Genomic DNA, 6,000 nt, shown 5'->3' with positions numbered 1-6,000 from the left:
TGACTTGACTAGTGTTAATTTCTGAACACATGATGGATAAACTTTATTGTATATTTATTACCAACCAATCATATTAAGAAATATTTGCCATTGCCCCAAAAAAAACTTTCAAATCATAGATATTTTTGGTCATTTTAATTCGACAGTAACACTAAAATCATTGTTATGGGGCTACATATTTTTATTGACAAAGTTTCAAGATTTTGTAGTGAGTTTTTTCATTCATCATAAAAGTACGACGAAGCCTAATAAATTTAGGTACAAAATGAGTTTCATAATTACAGTTCGTATTTGTATATTAATGCTTTATTTAGGGATGGGGCATGAAATAGGGTTTAACATGTACATTGAAGGGATACAAAACCTGACATTGTCCTATGTAGCAAACATTGGAAACAAGCAAATACTTAAATGTGAAGAAACTTTAGTTATTTCAAGTACCTTTCATCATTATTAAGTTTGTAGTTCTAATAAACCATGGATCCAGGTTTGTGATACAGTGATTCATTGTTACACTTTAGGGCAATGGGTGTGTGTTATAAGAGTGACAGTCAGAACCCACTGTTCTATCCAGTAAGAGTTCATGGTAGGTGGTAGAAATGGCTGATTTAACCTATGTAATCAATTACTTGTAAGTGGTAATTATATGCATTAGTGTCACAGAAATTAATCAGTCAAGGTGTTTAAGGTGCTGGAATCCCCATCACACCAAAAATGCTTGCCCTTTCAGACATGGGGGCATTATAAAGCTACGGTCAATCCCACTAATAGTTGGTAAAAGTTGTCAGTGGGTGGTGATGACTGTCTGCCTTCCCTCTAGTCTTATACTGTTAAATTAGGGACGACTAGCACAGATAGCCCTCGTGTAGCTTTGCTCGAAATTGAAAAACAAAAATAATCAATCGAAATGATATAAAACGATTATTCAAATTGAATGTATCCAATGATTACTTTTTTCGATTACTTTAACATATATTAATCGAATTTACCATTATTTCGGTTGTCGCAGAAATAAATTAACTACTTGGAATCAGCGTTTCAGATTAGTACTATTTTTGGCTATTTCAAGTAATTGAAACTGTTAGCTATACTTGCCTTTTTTTTGTCATTATAGAAAAGCTATTAAGGTTATCTGCTACTGTCATTAATTTTGAACTGCTGACTAGAGTGAAAGCGAACGCCTGGCATCATTTGCAGCCAAGAGCCCACCCTCCTTTTGTATTTTTTCGTTTGTTGTTGAACTGTCGACAGTAGGGAAGGTAAACTGGCTGTTATATCCTGCCGCCATTTTGTTTTCCATTATTTGGGTTTGTGGAATGTAATCAGTGTTTCAGAGCTGTGGATTAATTGATTAGTAAGTGTCACCGATTGCCGAGCTATATTACGTACAGTTAACTGTTTCTTTCACCTCTAGTCAATTAATAAAACTTAGGACGACTATACGCAGATAGTCTTCGTGTAGGTTTAAGTGATAATTCAGAAACCTCATTAAGCTGGTGATGTAATTTTTATTTTTGTTTTGATTGTACTATCTTTAATGTTTCTTAATTCTTGTGTAGAGGGAGCTGCAGGTTATAATTATTACATTTTAGACCAAAAGGTTTCGTAAGATAGGCCTTTTTTTTTCGGAGTCCAGAGCTAGTCACTGAGCAAGTCAGACGTGCTAATATCTCTGCCAACATGCTATTCAGAACGAAACGTTCATCCTCGCCAGTCAGGCCGTCAGTACCGCCGGTAATCGTCGACGGCCTACCGTCGAACCTCACGCCGTTGATCGCCCGAGCCAAGCCAGGGGCAACCATTGAACCGTCCAGGACCCGAATTTTACGCCGGGGCGGAATCCTCATCCAACCAGCCACTACTGCAGACCAAATTTATCTTTGCCAACCATGGAACACCGAATTTAATGTAAGTTGTTCCCCTAACAAAAGTCCAGTCAGGCTTTACTCAATATTCCTCAGGGGCGTCGACCCATCAATAGAACCAGAAGAAATCAAACAAGCCATAGAACCTCAAATCCAAGCCAATGTGTATGCTGTTCACCGAATTTTCTCCAAAAAGACTAACCTGCCTACGTACTTTATGAAGATAGTAACAACGTCGAAATACAGTGCTGACTGTATTTTACGTGACGGCTGTTATTATCACATATTCCACTTTAGAGCCGAACGCCCACATCGACGACCTTTCAACACTTGGTCAAACAAAGCATCCAGACATCAGAAACAACCAACAAGAAACTACAAAAATACCGTCGAGTCCAGAACTAACCAGAAGAAACACGAAGACATACAGATAACTCGACCCAGAAGACGTCAATTCCCTCTGCCACCAACATGCCAAGTGTCAGGAACCTAAGAAAGAAAGAGGACAGATCATGCCAGACTTCAATCCAAGTTCTACAGAATTTAATAACCAGCCAGACTCAAACCACTACAAAGATATCCATCGACGCGACAGTTCAAACTGAAAAACAAACTACCTCCACGCAAAAAACTCAAACTAAAATCACAAGAAGAAACAAAGCATCACAGACCAGCGAAGAACAACTCACCGAAGAAGAGCTAGTAGTTCCATTACCGAGACCACGTTTTTCACTTGCACCAATGGGCTTCAAGTGTGAAAACAAGTTCATGACGAAGATACCACCTGATCTACAAGACCGCAGCTAACAATTTCCAAGTGTACCACCGTCACAGTTCATCAGTTTTTTTTGCTTTTTTTTATTTTACTTTTTTTTTCTATTTTATTATTTTTATTTATTTATTTTATTTTTTTATTTTCTTTCTTCCCAGCTACTTCAAGGCACGGTCTGGGTAAATTTTTCGGCGCCCAGGCCGTGATAGTGGGTTTTCTCGGGGTACTCTAGTTTCCCCCCACAGCAAAATCTCTGGCATCGGATCTGTAGGTCCCAGCCACTTTCTGAAAAGGGCCGTTTACCCAGTCATAGGTTATCCAGCCATAGTTAACAGTAAATAGTAAATTTTAAAGGAATTCGCCAGCCGACAGTGTACTCCATTCTCGGGCCAAGGTCTGGCTCACTTCACTTATGCTGCTCTCGTCCAGTTCTCCCGTCTTTCCTCTCACTCATAAATACCCCACTCCACCTTAAAAACATTAAAAAGAAGTAAAAGAAAAAACCCCACGGACATTTTAACAATTTCTCACGTAAGGGGACGAAGAGGAACCACAACGTTCCTGAACACCCCAGTTGGAGAGAGGACTCTTCTGATTTCTCTCTCTCTAAACTAAATACCTGCCACGTTAGTTTGCGTTTGCGAGATAGGTCTAGACCACATACCGTAGTAGGAAGGTGAAATAATATGTCGTAGAAGTTTGTATATTCGAATATTGATTTTGAATACGACGTTGAGTGAAGTGCCCTTAGGTTAGTTTGAGATTGAGTTGGTGGTATTCGAAGATATGTACAAGAAAGTGTGGAATTACTTGAAGAAAGATAGTTTTATTTTTATATAGAGTGAATTAGACAGTGTTGTGTATCGCGGTTACTTTTTGAACAGATTGGTTTGTTTTACGTCAGTTGACGTAACTTGTGACTTGGCCTACAAAAACGTACAAGTATTCAAGTTTGTAGAAATTTTAAAGGACGAAATAAGGTAATTTATTATCGTTCCAGACAGGACGTTGAATTATTTTCACCATTTAATTTGAAAGAATGGGCGATTGAAATAATTATTCTGCAATAATGGTGTCAAGAGTGGGACATTATTTTGCTGAAGATAAAATAGAACTTTTACTTTAACTGTAATTAAACAAAATTAAGAATGTGATCACAAAGACAACCTGATAGAGGGAAACTGTTAACATACGATAAAATAATGGAAAAAAGGACAAATGGAGGTCGAGTATATAAAGAAGATAGGATAAGATTTTAAAAATCACCAGGAAAAACGGAACAGAAAATTAAAATCAAAAATACATTTATAGAAAAACGATCAGTGGTAAGAGATATAAATTTAAGAGAGTAGTGAGAAGTAAGAGAAGTAGTATGTAAAAGTAGAATAAAAAAACGATTTAAAACAAGATAAATGAAGATATAGGGGATGTACGAAAGGATTATAGCAAGAAGTTAAAGAAAGGTAGGACAACAACACAGTGAAGTGTAGCTTTTTATTATTAAATTGTTGCATTAGGATTATTCAAGATACTTCAGAATACAGGAAGGGAGCAGTGTTGTAAGCCATGTTTTCAATGTTGTTATTTAAATATCAGCTATATCAGAAGGTTTAATGAGATAAGTGTAAAACGCCTACTAGAGAGTTCTAAAAATAAGACGTGAAATTCTAGTATATTTGAAAGTAGATTATAAATAAGGCATTCCGTGATGCATCGTGAGGTTAGAGAGTGAAGTTGAAAGTTAGTCAAAGATATAGTTGAGAAAGTGTGGAGGTAGTTGAAGATAGAGTTCTATATTAAGATAGAGTGAATCATACAAGATAGTTACTTTGAAAAAATAAGTGGATTTGTTTCACGTTAGTTGACGTCACTTAAAGAATAGGCCTACAACGCTGTTCAAGTGTGTAGAAAGTTAAAGGAATAAAGTAATTTACTATCATTACATGAACTTGAAGTTGAATTTTCACCAGATTTTCAACAAAAAAATCATGGAAAACGCTAATAAGTCACAGTGAGCTTGATATAAACTGTTTAACTCTGAATTACTTGACGTTTCAGTGCGTTAATATTTCTGTACTAGAAAGTTTTGAAAAGAGCGGTTGTTTATTCTTGGTTTACAAAGTGTAATATATAAAAGTGGGGATATAATTCTTACTTATGTGAGGCTACATTAAAAGTAAAAACGTATACGTTTCTACTGCAATAATATGATTTAATTTAATGAGTTGTGAAATTGGAAATATTGATTTGGTTTAATTAACCAATCATCAGATTACATACAGTTCAACCAGAATTTTTAACACTTTACTCCAAATGGAGTTTTGAGAGTTTGAACTTTGTACAAATGTTGAATTTAGTATAAAATGGACCTATGTTCAGAGAGTAATAATTAACACGTTAATATATTTTTCGTTAATTTTACTAGAAAAAAAAACAAAATGATAATTCTGGCTGTTGCCATAATTTTCTTCGTTCTAAAAGAAGATTTTGTAAGTGATTTTCTGCAAAATACTGAGCAATAGAAATATATGTTTAAAGTTTTATTCACGCTGCAGTGGCTAAAAGGGAAGAATTTGGAAATTCGCACAAAGCTACTCGAGGGCTATCTGTGCTAGCCGTCCCTAATTTAGCAGTGTAAGACTAGAGGAAAGGCAGCTAGTCATCACCGCGAACTCTTGGGCTACCCTTTTACCAACGAATAGTGGGATTGACCATCACATTATAACGCCCCCACGGCTGGGAGGGCGAGCATGTTTGGCTCGACGCGGGCGCGAACCCGCGACCCTCGGATTACGAGTCGCACGCCTTACGCGTTAGGCTATAACTAAATCATAAACAGAACGTGACCATTGCGTTCTCGCGGAAAAACTTTGATACTAAACAAAATCGTTTGTTAAGCACGAAGATATACAATAAATAGACTATCTTGATATTATACAAATACTTATTTTATCATTTAACATTTTCTTTTCCAACTGCATCTTACGAAATGTATAAGGGTTTTAACACTGCGATTCATAATTTGGGCAGGTAGTTAAGGCACTCGACTACCAATCTGCATGTCGCAGGTTCGAATCTTTATCCCACCAAATGTGCTCGCCTTTTCAATCGTGGGGGCATAAATATGATTATTCGTTGATGAAAAGGGTTGTCCATAAGTTGGAAGTGGTGTCTATCTCTCTTCTCTCTTGTCTTTCCCTACTAAATAACTGGTGGCAATCTTAGATAGCTCTCGATAGCTTTGCGCGAAATTCAGAACAAACCAAATCTGATGATAGGAGGAAGAGATTAAAGCGCACCTGACCCTCCAGGGTAAGAGAAAGAGAGAAACAAAGAGAAAACAAACACTTGGCAGCTCCCACT

This window comes from Tachypleus tridentatus, chromosome 6, assembly GCF_004210375.1.
Source record: "Tachypleus tridentatus isolate NWPU-2018 chromosome 6, ASM421037v1, whole genome shotgun sequence".
In the NCBI taxonomy this organism is placed as follows: Eukaryota; Metazoa; Arthropoda; class Merostomata; order Xiphosura; family Limulidae; genus Tachypleus; species Tachypleus tridentatus.
Note: the sequence above shows the minus strand (reverse complement) of the source record.